Source organism: Dama dama, chromosome 11 (genome assembly GCF_033118175.1).
Source record: "Dama dama isolate Ldn47 chromosome 11, ASM3311817v1, whole genome shotgun sequence".
Taxonomy (NCBI): domain Eukaryota; kingdom Metazoa; phylum Chordata; class Mammalia; order Artiodactyla; family Cervidae; genus Dama; species Dama dama.
Genome location: NC_083691.1, coordinates 65,256,392 through 65,274,611, shown reverse-complemented (window position 1 = coordinate 65,274,611; position 18,220 = coordinate 65,256,392). Strand labels below are relative to the sequence as shown.

At 35.1% G+C, this 18,220-nt stretch overlaps 1 non-coding gene across 1 annotated transcript; it reads left to right on the top strand.

Annotated features, from left to right (window-relative positions):
* The first annotated feature begins 8,743 nt into the window (after positions 1-8,743).
* Positions 8,744-8,850, top strand: LOC133065659 (U6 spliceosomal RNA). The gene has a single exon (XR_009694931.1). It is a non-coding gene; the product is annotated as a U6 spliceosomal RNA (small nuclear RNA).
* Positions 8,851-18,220: the final 9,370 nt, after the last annotated feature.

The window sequence follows — 18,220 nt, the reverse complement described above, 5'->3', positions numbered from 1 at the left end:
ACCCTGTGTCATATGTGTGTAAGTGTGTGTATTTTTTTCAAATTTATTTTTATTGGAGTGTAGTTACTTTACAATGCTATATTAGTTTCTGCTGTATAGCAAAGTGAATCACTTTGATTTTTGTGATTTCCTTACCCCTTAGGTCACCACAGAACACTGAGTAGAGTTCCTCTGCTATGTTCTCATTTATTATCTATTTTATACAAGTAGCATATGTATGTAATTCCATATCTTCCAATTCTTCCCACTCCTCCCCTTTCCCTCATGGTATTCACATGTTGGTTCTCTACCTCTGTGTCTCCATTTCCGCTTTGCAAATAAGACCATATCTACCATTTTTTCAGATTCTACATATATGCGTTAAAATACAACTTTTTTTTTCCTTCTGACTTACTTCCATCTGTATGACAGTCCCTAGGTCCGTCCACCTCTCTTCAAATGACCCAGTCTCATTCCTTTTTATGGCTGAGAAATATTCCATTGTATATATGTACCACATCTTCTTCCTCCATTCCTTTGTTGATGTGTATCTTCTTTTAATGAACTTTTCTGTGTACCTAAAAGGAAGAGTGAAGGCACTAAATATTTCTACATTATTGTCCTGTCATTCTTATCATCATCATCATTTTCTTCCTCCCCAAAGAACTTGACTTTTAACCATAGAAAGGCTTAATGGCTATTTAAATAACCCCTCTAAATTCAATAGCTTCCTCTATACAATGAGTATAATGGCAACTATCAAGTAGAGTTGTTTTGAGACTTGAATGAGATAATGCTTCTAAATAATTTAGTGCAATCCTTAGCATATGGCAAGTCCTCAATAAATACAATTTTTGTGTGTATACCAGAGGTTCTGAACCTTTGCTGTGTAGCAGAATCTCCTGGGAAGTTTGTAATACATTGTGATGTCTGTGCTCCACCTGAGACTAATTATTTCAGTGCTTCTGAGGATGAAGTCAGGACATAGGCCTATTTTGAAAGCTTCCCAGGCAATCCTGTGTGTGATAATGGTTTAGAATCTCTGGTATTTGCCAGCATAATATAGAAATCAGAGAGGAGATGATTCTTCTGGCCTCTTTATGTACATATGACTATTAGACACAGCTGATACAGATATCTCCCTCCATGCAGAAGAGAGGCATTTGGTTCTCATTACAGTGCTCATCCTTAACTAGTCCCTGACAGGAGCCCTAGAGGTCAAGGCTGTTATTTGGTAGCAAGAAAAAAAGACACGCTGGAAAGTCTACTTTAGCCTGTAAAGCCCAACATACTGTTCTGAATTTTATGATCTCTGGTTTTGAGAGGATTTTTCACAATCCTTCTGGTCCAATTACTATTAAAACACACAACACAACAAAAAATAATCTATGAAGGCTGTGAGAGTTATATAAGAAAGGTGACATTTTCTGAGTGTGAGGGAAGATGGTCAGGGCCTCTTGGGGGGTCAGTGTGGTTTTTCACTTTTCGTTGATTCTCTGGTCCAACTTAGAGCACAGAACAAGCCCAGCAATGTTGATCTGATTTGAAGGAGTTTCCCTGAAGTGAGGGCCAGGAGGGGCCACTTTGGCAGCCCTAGATCTGGAGCAAGCTCTGCTTCCAGGCTCAGACCTCTAGTGCTGAGTTCCTAACAGATTTTTAAGCTTGGGCTTGTCTGAATGGATAAGGTAAATGCCAGCTTTCTCGAGAAGCTTTCTAAAACTTGGAGGCTATTCTTGTATGTTAGAGAGGATCCTGAAGCTCTGACATGAATTCAAATAAATGAAATTACACCTTTTGACTTTCTAAGACAACTGCCTACACCCTGTACTCTGATGGGCTCTGACCTTCATCAACAGAGGAGGCTCCTCAGTTGAAGGAATATTTCTTTCAGCAGCTCCTAATTTATGCATTCCATCCTTATCAGGGGCTGGAATTTGAAGGCTATAAAGTACAGAGTGGAGAGGACAACAGTCCTTACAGACACAGAGAGCGTTGAGATGGGTGCTGGACAGTGGATGGGCAGTGAGAGGGCAGTAAGTGCCTCGCAGGGCCGGTGGAGGAGGATGGTGGTGGGAAACCGTAAAGCTGCCCTAGCGACTAGTACATGTGATTGTTTTGCCTTCCCAGAGCCCTTCCCCTCTTCTGGCCTCCCAAATCGAATAGTGCAAGCGGACCTGTCCCCGCTCCTGACTTGGCGAAGCAGTGAGGGGTCTGGAGGTACAAATGTAACTCAAGGAAGGTCTATCAGAGTCGTTTTGGGGATTGATACCAAAACAGTGAAACCCAGATGCTGATGGTAACCCTCTGTCACCACAGGGAGAGAGGATGCCTTAAAAGCCAACAAACATGGGACTCAAGAGGAGAGAGGGGGAGGAGAGACCTGGGGATTCCTCTGTGCCTGGAGCTGGCCCTGCCTTGTTCTTCCCAACAACATGAGCCAGCCAGTTCCCCTTTTAGCCCAACCAAAGTGAATAGAGTTTCTGTCACAGAAAGTTCCAGTACAATCCATTTCACAATTTTGACAAGAATTGGCCCTCCACAGGGCAGTAACAATAGAACTTTGTCCTCAGAGTTATCTTGAGAAGGCTGCCTCTCCTAACAGAAAAGTCCTGAAGCCTACAGTTCACCCAGAACTATCCGCTTCGTAGGCATTTTTCTATGGTCTGTTTCTCACATTTGTCCTGCCCCTGGTGGACTGAAAGCTCCTCGGTTGTATTCCAGATTTAGACTCAGAACACCTCAGCTCAGGGCCTGACAGAGGCTGCTTCCTACTCCCTCTCATTCTTTCAGACGAGGCAGTTTCTTCATTTAAATGCTGCTCTATGTGTAGAAGGTGAAGGAGAGGAGAGTCAGGACCGGTCAGAACATGTACTGATGAGAAGCCCTCCCTGGCCTGTCCTCTTTCTTTCCTCTTCACAGGAACACAGTGCTGACACTGCTTGGATCCAGGAACTAAAATAATCCACTAGGGTCATTTCTTGGGGGGTGGGGGGATGGAAGAGAGAGCTCTTTAGGTGATATAGATAATTGTGCTTGGAGCTAGAGAGAGCTAACTGGATACTTTCTGCCTTTGCCCTCTGGCCCTGCTCCATCAGAACAATGGAGAGCCCTCCCTGAACCTCTCTCATTTTATGTGTCCAATTCCTATAAACAACCAAAGAAATCCTACTTTTAAAGGGCTCAGGTGATTAGGTTAGGCTGGTCTGGGTAATCTCCCCTTTGATTAATTCAAAGTCAACTGATTAAAAACTTTAATTATATCCGAAAGATCCCTTTGCCATGGAATATAACATAATCAGAGGCTTAACTTGAAGGAACAAAAATCATGGGGATCATTTTAGAATTCTGCCTACTACACTAATTAAATAATGATTGCTATTTTAATTAAGTAGAAATCACAGAGATTTGTTGCTGACATACATATGCACAGAAAATAAACTTCACTAAGACTAAAGGCTCTAAAATAAATAAAATAAATCATAATGTAAATAGATAAATGAACTTTAAAAATTTCCAAAGCAGTAATAAATGTATCAAATAGTGACAGACACTTATACTTAGTATATAATTTCAGAAATCTCAGAAATACTACTGTTTATATATTAATTATTTGCACAGTGTATCAGGCTACAAAAAGTCATTTGAAATAAGACTTCATTATTCTAAGTTTTGAGGCAGCTATATTTCTAAAGCATAGTTATTTACTTCTAATTGAATAACATGCTTTGTGACTTTAATACTATCTACTTGTCCCTTTCAATTTCTTCTATAAATTGCACCAACCGTTGTAAACTATAAAACCATATGTTACCTTAAGATGATGGAAGATATTTTTAATATATTTGTTCTGTGAAAATGGTGAAATGCCATTAAATTCTTATGTAAAAATTCTCACCTGAACTTACTTCATGCCAGAACAAGTCACTACTACTTCATCAGGATACACAGTCAATTTATTGAATGCTTATTAATTTAATAAAAGATGATCTATTCTATATCTAGACTTATAAGGTAAAAACAATTGATATTAAGCAAGCTTTTAATAAGCTAATATTCCTTTTGTATTTATATGCAACCTCAAAATTACAATTCAAATTTGTATTAACCATACCTAATAAAATTATCCACTGTGGAAATAGGTATGTAATTTCTATGATTATAAAAAAAGGAATTCTAGAGGCAATGAGCTATAATATAGTGAAAAATGAAATTTAATGTTAGCTGCCATTATACTAAAGTGAAAAATGAAAAAGAAACTATAAATAGACATGCTGGTTTTGCAAAATAATGCATTTTCATGTCCTTACCTCAGTTATATATTCTAATTTCTTTTGCTTGATATTTGGTCTCTCTTTATGCAATATAAATACTATTTAACTATCTCAATCAAAAAAGGAAAATAATTTGAAAAAGCTTAATAGTCACTCATAAAAATTTCTTACCAAAATAGACATAATTTTTTTAGTGTAATAAAATCTAAAAACATTTACAAAAACTGACCTTTTGCAGTCCCATGGCTGCTGCTGAGTTTTCCAAATTTGCTGGCATATTGAGTGCAGCACTTTCACAGCATCATCTTCTAGGATTTGAAATAGCTCAACTGAAATTCCATCACTTCAAATATGCAGATGACACCACCCTTATGGCAGAAAGTGAACAAGAACTAAAGAGCCTCTTGATGAAAGTGAAAGAGGAGAGTGAAAAGTTGGCTTAAAGCTCAACATTTAGAAAACTAATATCATGGCATCTGGTCCCATTACTTCATGGCAAGTAGATAGGGAAACAGTGTAAACAGTGCTGACTTCATTTTCTTGGGTGATTTTGGAAAATCACTGCAGATGGTGATTGCAGCCATGAAATTAAAAGACGCTTACTCCTTGGAAGGAAAGTTATGACCAACCTAGACAGCATATTAAAAAGCAGAGACATTACTTTGCCAACAAAGGTCCGTCTAGTCAAGGCTATGGTTTTTCCAGTGGTCATGTATGGATGCGAGAGTTGGACTGTGAAAAAAGCTGAGCACTGAAGAATTGATGCTTTTGAACTGTGGTGTTGGAGAAGACTCTTGAGAGTCCCTTGGATTGCAAGGAGATCTAACCAGTCCATCCTAAAGGAGATCAGTCCTGGGTGTTGATTGGAAGAACTGATGTTGAAGCTTAAACTCCAATATTTTGGCCACCTGATGTGAAGAGCTGATTCATTGGAAAAGACCGTGATGCTGGGAAAGATTGAGGGCAGGAGGAGAAGGGGACGACAGAGGATAAGATGGTTGGATGGCATCACCGACTCAGTGGACATGGGTTTGGGTAGACTCCGACAGTTGGTAATGGATAGGGAGGCCTGGTGTGCTGTCGCAAAGGGGTCGCAAAGAGTCGGACACAACTGAGCGACTGAACTGAACTGAAGTTCTTTTTTATCTTGAACAGTACTTTAGGACTACTATGAAAAAAATAATTTTAAATGCTTTACATTTTAATATTGTAAAACCTCAGACATTAAAAGAAAAAAAAATGCTGTATTTTGACTCACTATAGAGCATTAGATACTAAGTTGCAATGTACCTTAATACCAACAAGTAGTATTGGAGTATTTGTTCCAACATTTTTAAGCTTCCAAATCACAGAAGCTTCAGTTTGGAAATTATCTTAATGTTTTTACAAATATCTGTAACTTAGCTGCCATTTATTTAATTTTAGCACTCACTATTAAAAAGTGAATTAAATGTTCATGGTCTTGTATATTTTCAAAATATCTCTGTATAGGGATGTAGAGTAGAGCAAATTTTCTTTTATATATAAAAATGAAAGGTAGTTTCAAGTTTCTGTTTTAAGAACAAGATAAATATGCTCTCTACATATCCATTTATTCAGTCTTTACTCACTTTTCCCCCAAGACTTAAGATATAATCAAATATTAATATTTTTAAAATGCATTTATGGATGGTGCACACACAAGCACAATATAAATAAATTTTCTACATGTTTTTATAAAGTTTACACAATATTTGCGCTCACTCCAAAATTTTGATAGAGTATTCTCACCCTGAATTGTGTTATTTTTGTCATATTTCTTATCTTCATTTTCTTTAATATATTTGCTCTAATAGCATGTGCTTTAATGTAATTCTGACAGGAAGTTCATGTTCAGTAAAACTTTTAAGTGTCATAATCTTTGAACAATTTATTAAACAGATACTTATCCATGTATTAAGCATAGATAATTATCTTCTAAAAGTCCTTAAAAGAAAAGAAGTAATGAATACAAAGTAACTTATATATAGTATAATAAAATAAATGTATGCACACATATATGCATGTATACACACATATGTGCATCTATACACACATGCCAATGTGTTTGAACCAATTGGATTTTAAAATGTATACTTATAAAATGTTGAGAATTTAAAATGTAAATATAATAAATCTTACACTTTAAAAGATCTTAAAGGAAAGCACCATTGAATATTCATTAGAAGGACTATGTTTAAGTGCCAATACTTTGGCCACCTGATGCCAAGAGCCGTCTCATTGGAAAAGATCCTAATGCTGGGAAAGACTGAGCATAGGAAGAGAAGGGGGTGACAGAGGATGAGATAATTGCATAATGTCACTGACTCAGTGGATGTGAGTTTGAGCAAACTCCAGAAGATAGTGAAAATAGGGAAGCAAGGTGCGCTGCAGTCCGTGGGGTCGCATAGTCAGACAAGACTTGGAGACTAAACAACAACAACATAATAAATCTATTTAAACAACTTTTCATATATTTCTTAATGTCTGTACATTTTCTAAGCAGATTTTCTAATCATTATCCCATAAATTATATTTACAGGAAGTAAATAACTTTGTTTTTCTAAATGACTAGGCAGTTCTCAGAAAAAAGGAAAAATAAAGCCTACATAATCAATCAATGAATATCTTCTAACCTATAATGAATGCAAAGCTTAATTTTTTTAAGAATAAAGTTTTACTTTTAATAATAAAAGTTACAGTGGATGCAAAATTGAGAATTGTATGAAACAATTAGAATATTTGGTTGTGAGAAACTAGATCAGCATTGAGTAATTTGAGCTTGGAATGAAATGACTGGGGAATACATGCTATCTCACAGAATTGCAAGAACAGCTGAGTAGGCAGAATCACAACCAGGAGGCAGAGGAGATCACAGAAGATGGAGCTCTGAGACAAGCTTATGTATTGCTGTCACCAGATAACAAAGTTCCAACAGCTTTATATGCCTTTTTATCTCAGTTCGAGACTCAAAATTTCAATAGACCAAGACTTCTATGGTAGAAAGGTGGGCCCCCGGCCAAACCACTTAGAATGTGAAGGGGGAAGAGGCGGGTATAGGAAGGAGATGGAAATTAAGAGAGGGAAAGTACATGATATGATCATAGATTAAAAATATCAGTGATAGCCTTGAAATGATAAACAGACTCAAGAAAAAAATTGGCAATAACAAATGGGGATTTATTTAGTTGAGCCAAAAAGAAGTAGGATGTTTTTTTAAATAGCATTTCATGTGCAAAGAACCTGGAAGAATTAACAATCATGCAGTCACTATAAGCCCCAAGTCTTCCATGATTGCAAGAATATACAAAATGCAAACAGTATGATAAGCTGTATTAAAAATGGTAAATTGTTCAAATTACTGGAAATAATTCCTATTTTGACTAAATTGTACATGGAATAATAATATGCTCAGTTCCTGATGCAATATTTTAAGAGAGGCTTTCATGTGATAGATTGCATTCACATAAAGTTAACAGAACAGGGAGTATTAACATCAAGTGAGATTAACTGAAAGGACTAGGAAGAATGACCATATAGATGAACTTTGAAAGAATTGATATCCATCTACAAGACCTGTAAGTGTGCCATGAGGAAGAAGGATTACTTATTTCCTGTTGATCAAGAGAATAGAATTGTGATTTAAAAAACATTCCAAGAACAAATACTACAGTTGATTATAAGAATGATTTCTCTAAAACTTGGGCTGCTCCTTACAGAAATGTCCTGTTCTGTGATGTAATTAATCATAAGTTGGAAGATCCTCTATAGATGGGCTGTCTTATTGGTGAGACTACTTTGAGTATTTTGGGTAGGTGAGAGGATATAAATCCCAAGGATCTTTTAACTCTAAAATTTTCCAAATTAAGTGATGTATTGCCTAAAGGTAAAGATAAATTTCTTGATATTTTCACACAGAGCAGAGCCAAATGCTATACACTTCCATTTCATTTTATCATCTATATAATTTGGTCTATTAATATATATATTGAATGTTTTATGTGGGGTGGTCCTAACAATCAAAAGAACACATAATCCAGGAGTTCTTCTGTCCTCAGTAACATTCAGTACATAGTTGGCAGGGAAAGGGCAGGAAAGATTTTATAACTAGATCTTTAGACAGAAAGTGCACAATGCTCACTTGGCTACAAGTGATAAAAATGTAAAAATGGATAGTGTGAATAGATGGCAATCTGTTCTGTTTAAACGAGCTCCAGATACTTGCCTCTTCTATATTGTGTGTGTCAGAATGCATCAGTAGACTTTGCTCGTGTTGTCCATGACTCACTGGGGAATAAGAAGGTCTTTCTTTAAGAGATGGGAAATTGTATCAGATTTTTCAATATCTTTAATTCCACATTATTGATTTCCACTGTATAATGAGAGGCTCTGATTTTGTTATATCATATCATATTGCTCACATAAGTGGATATGTATTAAATTCCCCAGCTCAGCTGGTAAAGAATCCACCTGCAGTGCTCACTTCGGCAGCACATATACTAAAATTGGAACAATACAGAGAAGATTAGCATGGTCCCTGTGCAAGGATGACATGCAAATTCGTGAAGTGTTCCATATTTCTATTCAGTGCAATCCCTATCAAGCTACCAATGGTATTCTTCACAGAACTAGAACAAATAATTTCACAATTTGTATGGAAATACAAAAATCCTCGAATAGACAAAGCAATCTTGAGGAAGAAGAATGGAACTGGAGGAATCAACCTGCCTGACTTCAGACTATACTACAAAGCCATAGTTATCAAGACAGTATGGTACTGGCACAAAGACAGAAATATAGATCAATGGAACAGAATAGAAAGCCCAGAGATAAATCCACAAACCTATGGACACCTTATCTGTGACAAAGGATGTGAGAATATACAATGGAAGAAAGACAACCTCTTTAACAAGTGGTGCTGGGAAAAACTGGTCAACCACTTGTAAAAGAATGAAACTAGAACACTTTCTAACACCATACACAAAAATAAACTCAAAATGGATTAAAGATCTAAATGTAAGACCAGAAACTATAAAACTCCTAGAGGAGAACATAGACAAAACACTCTCTGACATAAATCACAGCAGGATCCTCTATGACCCACCTCCCAGAATACTGGAAATAAAAGCAAAAATAAACAAATGGGACCCAGTTAAACTTAAAAGCTTTTGCACAACAAAGGAAACTATAAGCAAGGTGAAAAGACAGCCTTCAGAATGGGAGAAAATAATAGCAAATGAAGCAACAGACAAAGGATTAATCTCAAAAATAATACAAGCAACACCTGAAGCTCAATTCCAGAAAAATAAATGACCCAATCAAAAAATGGGCCAAAGAACTAAACAGACATTTCTCCAAAGAAGACATACATATTGGCTAACAAACACATGAAAAGATGCTCAACATCACTCATTATCAGAGAAATGCAAATCAAAACCACAATGAGGTACGATTACACGCCAGTCAGGATGGCGGCTATCCAAAAGTCTACAAGCAATAAATGCTGGAGAGGGTGCGGAGATAAGGGAAACCTCTTACACTGTTGGTGGGAATGCAAACTAGTACAGCCACTGTGGAGAACAGTGTGGAGATTTCTTAAAAAACTGGAAATAGAACTGCCATATGACCCAGCAATCCCACTCCTGGGCATACACACTGAGGAAACCAGATCTGAAAGAAACACATGTACCTCAATGTTCATTGCAGCACTGTTTATAATAGCCAGGACATGGAAGCAACCTAGATGCCCATTAGCAGATGAATGGATAAGGAAGCTCTGATACATATATACAATGGAATATTACTCAGCCATTAAAAAGAATATATTTGAATCAGTTCTAGTGAGATGGATGAAACTGGAGCCCATACAGAGTGAAGTAAGCCAGAAAGATAAACACCAATACAGTATACTAATGCATATATATGGAATTTAGAAAGATGGTAACAATAACCCTATATGCAAAACAGAAAAAGAGACACAGATGTATAGAACAGACTTTTGGACTTTGTGGGAGAAAGCGAGGGTGGGATGATCTGAGAGAACAGTGTCGAAACATGTATGTGAAACATGTATGTGAAACAGATCACCAGCCCAGGTTGGATGCATGAGACAAGTGCTCGGGGCTGGTGCACTGGGAAGACCCAGAGGGATGGGATGGGGAGGGAGGTGGGAGCGGGGTTCAGGATGGGGAACACATGTAAATCCATGGCTGATTCATGTCAATGTATGGCAAAACCACTACAAGATTGTAAAGTAATTAGCCTCCAACTAATAAAAATAAATGAAAAAAAAAAAAAAAAAAAAAAAAACCAGAATCCGCCTGCAATGCAGGAGACCTAGGTTCAATCCTTGGGTTGGGAACATCCCTGAACAAGGGATAGGCTACCCACTCCAGTATTCTGGTCTGGAGAATTCCATGGACTGTATAGTCCATGGGGTGACAAAGAGTTGGACATGACTGAGCGACTTTCACTCACTCATATTAAATTTAGTGCTCAGTCTCCTTTGTGTGTGGAATTAGATATATTAATTAAAGAAAAGTTTTGATGTCAGGTGTGATTTGTGTGATGATAGAGAGTTCTTTGTGTGTCATATTTGTTATTTTTCTCTTGATGTTTACTTGAATAATATTTCTCCTATAGTATGTGCTTTAATACCACTTTGACAAGGAGTTTATGTGCAGTGATGTTTTAAATATCATAATATCTGAAAAATTAAACAAATATCTCTTCATGTTACTGAGCAGATAAAACTATTTTTAAAGGACTTTAGAAAACCAATAATAAGCAAAATAAATTACTTTCTCATAATCAGTAATAGTTTTGTAGGCTGGAATTTTTTTTTTCCAGAATAAATACATTTCTCAGTAACCAATCCATGCACTAAACAGCAAAAACATAGACCAATGATAGCACTGAGGAGATTCATATGTGAAAAAAATATATATCCAGATTAAACTGTAATAATCACAGCATTAGATAGTGGTATGAGCATGCTCTGGAAACTTTTCTTTCCAATGACCTAAGAATTTGTGAGGGGCTTTTGCACTTTATGTTATTTCATCATGAAATGCCAAATTTCACAAAATTTCTGTAGATTTTTACCTGGATTGTTTCTTTTTGCCATGTAAGTATTTTAAGTCCTGTGGTATGTAAACCCCCTCTCATTAATCTAAGCATTCACAAAATCTATCTGCATGTCATTACCTATTATATTTTTATCCTTAGCTCTTAGAAGAACATCCATGTATAAAAACTGTTTTACAATTGTTGAATAAAACAAAAACCATATTCTCTTTATGACTAAGTAAAGTGACCCAGTGTTTCATACTTTTTTAAGATAAAAATGTTTTTGAAAAATAAAATAATTACATGAATTCAAGAAGATGAGTCCTTCTCGTGACCAGGAAGATCAAGAGCAAGAAATATTTCAAAGCAAATCAATTAAATGAAAATCATGAAAGAAATGGTGAGACATGTGACTAATATGCCAAATGAATTAAAATGCATGTATAAAATCAGAGTACATAGAAGAAGATGAAGAAGAGCCAATATTTATAATGATACAGAAGAAAAATTTCTTCTATCTGAATAAAGACTTGAGCTTTCATACTGAAGGGGTTTATCGAGTTATAGGCTGGATTGATGAGAAAATGTGCATTGCCTGAACACATCTTGGTAACAATTCTGAAACTTCTTAGTTCCTTGCTTAAATTTTGATAGATTTGGTCAAAGAAAAGAAAAAAGAGTTGAAATGAAGATAAGGTGAATAATATAATCAATAATCTTAATTTAACATATACATGTAAGATTTTTATCATTTAAAGAGAAAATATACACTCTTTCTTGTATACACCTAAAACTTAAAAAAATGACTGGATTAAACATAAAGCACATATTTATAAAGTTCAAATGTATAAAATTTTATTAGCAACATAGTATAGTTGTGAATAAATATATTTCAAAATTATGAATAAAATGTAACCAACACAATTAATTATTTAGAAAGACACTACACAACTACTTTTGCAACAAAGGGAAAGTCAAAAGAAAAATTGAAAACTATAAGAAAATGAAAAAAAAAAGAGAGAACATGTAGCAACTAAATCTATATGTTGCAAATTATATTTAGATAACAAAATTATAGGTTTAAATATCTCAATTACTAAAGAAGGGAAAAATTCCTTCAGTTAACTTACATAACAAAATTACCTTTAATATAAAAATCTGAAAAAATTAAGGTCACAAAAGGACACTCATTTATAACCTTAATTAGAAATACAGTTATAACAGTTTGAAATAAATTATTAGCAAACAGAATCTGGTAATATAAGAAAGAATTAATACAGTGGCACCAAAAATTGATATAATTTATGCCAAAAGAAAAAAAACAATATTGAAACATGTCAAAAGGACAAGTAAAACCTAGCGTCCATTCTTGACTAAAAATCTAAATAAATTAAAAGAGGGGAAAACACTTCCCAATTTATTTTCTAGAACCACTAACAGGCTGACACCAAACTAGAAGCTATAAGAAAAAACAGTATAGACAAATACCCCTTGAGAGCATAAATGTAAGTATCCTTAAAAATGTTAAATAAACATTTGATTCTCAGGACAGACCTAGATATAGTATTTTTTTATATTGCCAGATAGCAGATTAAATCTTACAGTATAAAAAATTATACTACTTCTGGACTAAGTGAGGTCAATTCTGAGAATCAAAGATTTATTTAACATTTTACCACATAAACTGAATCAAGGTGAATGAACATATACTGATAATTATTTTCTTAATGCACACACACAAAAAAACACTTTATAAAATTCAGTACACATTCATGCAAACCAAGAATAGAAACTTCTTCAAGCTTAAAAGACCATCTAAGTAAAACCCTAAATTTTAATAGCAAAATATTGAATGCATCCTATACAATGTCTTAAACAAGATAAAGATATCAACACTTGCCACTGCTTTCAACATTGTTTCAGGGATCCTAAACAGTGCAGTAAAGCGTGCACACACAAACACACACATACACACACAAGAGCAAGTAAAAGATATGTCAAATGTCAATTTGGAGAAGAAGAAGTAAATTTTCTTTTCTTATTTTCTTGTAGTAATAAGTTTATAAGTTTGTGTAACTTGAAAATGTTAAGGAATCTACAGAAAAAGAAACTACTAGAACTATTTGTTAAGCTTGTTGAATAAAATAGCAATGTTTAAAATCATTCTTCAAAAACTGAATGTATCTCCACATACTATCAAAAAAGTTGCAAAATAAAAGTTACATTATTTTAAAAACTTCAAAAACATAAAATATTGATATTCAAGGATACATGTAACAAAATATGGGCAAGAAGACTTCTACACAAATATTTTCAGCGATTTTATTTGTAATAGCCAGAAACAGGAATCAAGATGAAGGCACATCAACAGGTTGCTGGATAATGCACTTGAATACTAGTTAGCAATATAAATTAATGAACCAGTGGTACATGCAGTAATATAAATGTTGCTCAAAACACTGTGTGGAGTGAAAAAAGGCTAGGTACAAAAGGGGATATGTGATTTCAATGGACATCTTTAGGAAATACAAAGTAATCTAAAGTGTCAGAAGTCAGATATATAATTGCCTGCACAAAGGGCAGGATTGCCTGTAGAGGCATGAAGACATTTTCAAGGGCCCCAGAAAAATTCTACACATTGCCTGTGGTGGTTTTATGTCTGTGTATATCTGTCACCCTGGCAGGCTCCTCTGTCCATGGGATTCTCCAAGCAAGGATGCTGAAATGAGTCACCACGCCCTCCTCCAGGGGATCGCCTCAATACAGGACTCCAACATGTTTCTCTTACATTGCATCTCTTACGTCTCCTGCATTGGCAGGAGGGTTCTTTACCATTAGTGCCGCCAGGGAAGCCCTGTATACCTTATACATGGGGAGAATTTACTATACACAAATTAAACTTTAATAAAGTTGATTTTGAAAAGTGTAAATAAAATAGAAATAAAATATAGATAGACAAAAAACAGTAAGTATTATTCTTTTCTTTTTTATTTTCTCCCAATCTGGGCTTATCTTTTCATCTTCTTCTTCTTCTTTTTTTTTTTTTTTTTTCATTTATTTTTATTAGTTGGAGGCTAATCACTTTACAATACCGCAGTGGGTCTTGTCATACATTGACATGAATCAGCCATGGATTTACATGTATTCCCCATCTGGATCCCCCCTCCCACCTCCCTCTCTACCCAGTCCCTCTGGGTCTTCCCAGTGCACCAGGCCCGAGCACTTGTCTCATGCATCCAACCTGGGCTGGTGATCTGTTTCACTATAGATAATATACATGTTTCGATGCTGTTCTCTCAGATCATCCCACCCTTGTCTTCTCCCACAGAGTCCAAAAGTCTGTTCTGTACATCTGTGTCTCTTTTTCTGTTTTGCATATAGGGTTATTGTTACCATCTTTCTAAATTCCATATATATGCATTAGTATACTGTATTGGTGTTTATCTTTCTGGCTTACTTCACTCTGTATAATGGGCTCCAGTTTCATCCATCTCACTAGAACTGATTCAAATATATTCTTTTTAATGGCTGAGTAATATTCCATTGTATATACGTATCATAGCTTTCTTATCCATTCATCTGCTGATGAGCATCTAGGTTGCTTCCATGTCCTGGCTATTATAAACAGTGCTGCGATGAACATTGAGGTACATGTGTTTCTTTCAGATCTGGTTTCCTCAGTGTGTATGCCCAGGAGTGGGATTGCTGGGTCATATGGCAGTTCTATTTCCAGTTTTTTAAGAAATCTCCACACTGTTCTCCACAGTGGCTGTACTAGTTTGCATTCCCACCAACAGTGTAAGAGGTTTCCCTTATCTCCGCACCCTCTCCAGCATTTATTGCTTGTAGACTTTTGGATAGCAGCCATCCTGACTGGCGTGTAATCGTACCTCATTGTGGTTTTGATTTGCATTTCTCTGATAATGAGTGATGTTGAGCATCTTTTCATGTGTTTGTTAGCCATCTGTATGTCTTCTTTGGAGAAATGTCTGTTTAGTTCTTTGGCTCATTTTTTGATTGGGTCATTTATTTTTCTGGATTGAGCTTCAGGTGTTGCTTGTATATTTTTGAGATTAATCCTTTGTCTGTTGCTTCATTTGCTATTATTTTCTCCCATTCTGAAGGCTGTCTTTTCACCTTGCTTATAGTTTCCTTTGTTGTGCAAAAGCTTTTAAGTTTAACTGGGTCCCATTTGTTTATTGTTGCTTTTATTTCCAGTATTCTGGGAGGTGGGTCATAGAGGATCCTGCTGTGATTTATGTCAGAGAGTGTTTTGTCTATGTTCTCCTCTAGGAGTTTTATAGTTTCTGGTCTTACATTTAGATCTTTAATCCATTTTGAGTTTATTTTTGTGTATGGTGTTAGAAAGTGTTCTAGTTTCATTCTTTTACAAGTGGTTGACCAGTTTTCCCAGCACCACTTGTTAAAGAGGTTGTATATTTTCCATTGTATATCCTTGCCTCCTTTGTCGAAGCTAAGTTGTCCATAGGTTTGTGGATTTATCTCTGGGCTTTCTATTCTGTTCCATTGATCTATATTTCTGTCTTTGTGCCAGTACCATACTGTCTTGATGACTGTGGCTTTGTAGTAGAGTCTGAAGTCAGGCAGGTTGATTCCTCCAGTTCCATTCTTCTTTCTCAAGATAACTTTGGGTATTTGAGGTTTTCTCGTATTTCCATACAAATTGTGAAATTATTTGTTCTAGTTCTGTGAAAAATGCCGTTGGTAGCTTGAAAGGGATTGTATTGAATCTATAGATTGCTTTGGGTAGAATAGCCATTTTGACAATATTGATTCTTCCAATCCGTGAACACGGTATGTTTCTCCAAAAAACAGTAAGTATTATTCTAACCCTCAAGATTTTTAAAATATAAATCAGTGACACATAGAGATGTCTACTCTTAGTTTATTATTAAAGATGTACTGGAAGACTTTGGAAAAAGAAACAAAAAAGATTGGCATAACATAAAAATATTTTTAGATGTCTTTTGCTATAATATGAATATGATTTATAAAATTCAAGAGAACCTCATAAAATATACCTATCAGAATTAATAATATATATTCTAATTCAGTTAAGATAGCTAAATAAAATAGTTCTATTCTACTCTAAGTATAAATTCCTGTAAGTGAAAGTGGGAAACATATTTCACTCACAATAGTAAATAAAATAAAATAGTAAGTAAAATTAAAAATTTTTAGATATGCTGCTGCTAAGTCACTTCAGTCATGTCCGACTCTGTGAGACGCCATAGATGGCAGTCCACCAGGCTCCCCCATTCCTGGGATTCTCCAGGCAAGGATACTGGAGTGGGCTGCCATTTATATAATGTGTAAAAAAACTATGAGTCCCTATAATGATAAATGTAGTACTCTAAACAGATAACAGTATGATCTAAAAAAATATAAAGTCATATCATAATCTTGGAGGGGTAATTATTAATAATATCTAGTTTCAAAAATCTTTCCAGGTTGCATATGTATGTGCCAATATTTTTGATAAACAATTTGCCACATCTAATATGGTAAGTTCCATTAATGAAATTGAAAATAGGAAATGATAAAATAAGAGTAAGTAGCAACTGGAGGAGGGCATGGTGATTCACTCCAGTATTCTTACTTAGAGAATCCCAAGGACAGAGGAGCCTGCCAGGCTACAGTCCATAGGGTTGCAAGGAGTTGGACATGACTGAAGCCACTTAGCACTCACTCATAAGGTAAACAATGTGAAGAGTTTTGACAGATATACATACAGATATAAATATATTGTTGGTGAAAGCAAAAAATGGTACAGTTATTGATAAAAACAGTTCAGTAGTCTCTTGTTAAAAATATACTTCCTATCCAACCCAGCAATTTTATTCCACAGTATTTACCAAAATAGAATAAAAACTTATGTTCATACAAAAAAACCCTTGTACTATATAGTTAATATGGCCTTATTCAGATATGCAAAAAACTGGAAACAAACAAAAAAAAAATCAACTGGCTACTAACCAAATGGTAGTCTATCCATATAATAGAGCACTGCTCAGTGTTTAAAAAGAAATGAACTGAGACTTCTCCTTGTGTGAAAATAGTTGATACTTTTCCTTATTTCCTCTGCTAAGACAACTAAGAAATGTGGATATTCCATATAAAACAATTCTAAGAAGACAAAGTGGAGAGGAGAAGACCAATAGGCTAAAGCCCTCAAGATCGAAGGACAGTATAAAGGTATGCTCCCTACGTTTTGTGTTTTATTTGCTTGTTTGCTTGGTTTTTGCCACACATATCCAAGATTGGGATTTAAATATAACAGTCTGATGTGGTTCTAAATAAAGGTAGAGGAAATGGTTAAAGATTACTATGTTATATGTGAGAAAGAATAGACAGTTATAAAGGAAGGTATTTTGCTCAAACTCATTAAATTATGTCACTGTACTGTAAAGAATAATGTATGTATTGTTTAATTCCTAGAACCACTGAAAAACCACACAAAGATTCATTCAAAAACACTATTAAGATAAGAATAGGATTCTAAACAATATTCAAGGAAATATTAGAAAGATTAAGGAATACATAGAGAACAAACATTAAACATAAACAATGAAAAGCAGAAAAAGTTCAAAGATATCAATACATACAATAAAATGTATATGGTTGAATATGCCAATTAAATGAGAGAGATTGGAAGAATGAACTTAAACACAGGCTTAACTATATGCAATAAATCAACTTGATTTCAGCATTAAAAGTAGAATCTTTGAGATCTAAGCAAAGATTGACACCCAAAATATGATCTATTAAAAGTAATCAAAAAAGAAACAAAAATACCTAGAGAGGAATGAAAATGAAAACATAATATATCGAAACTTATGAGACATAGCTATGGCAGTGCTTAG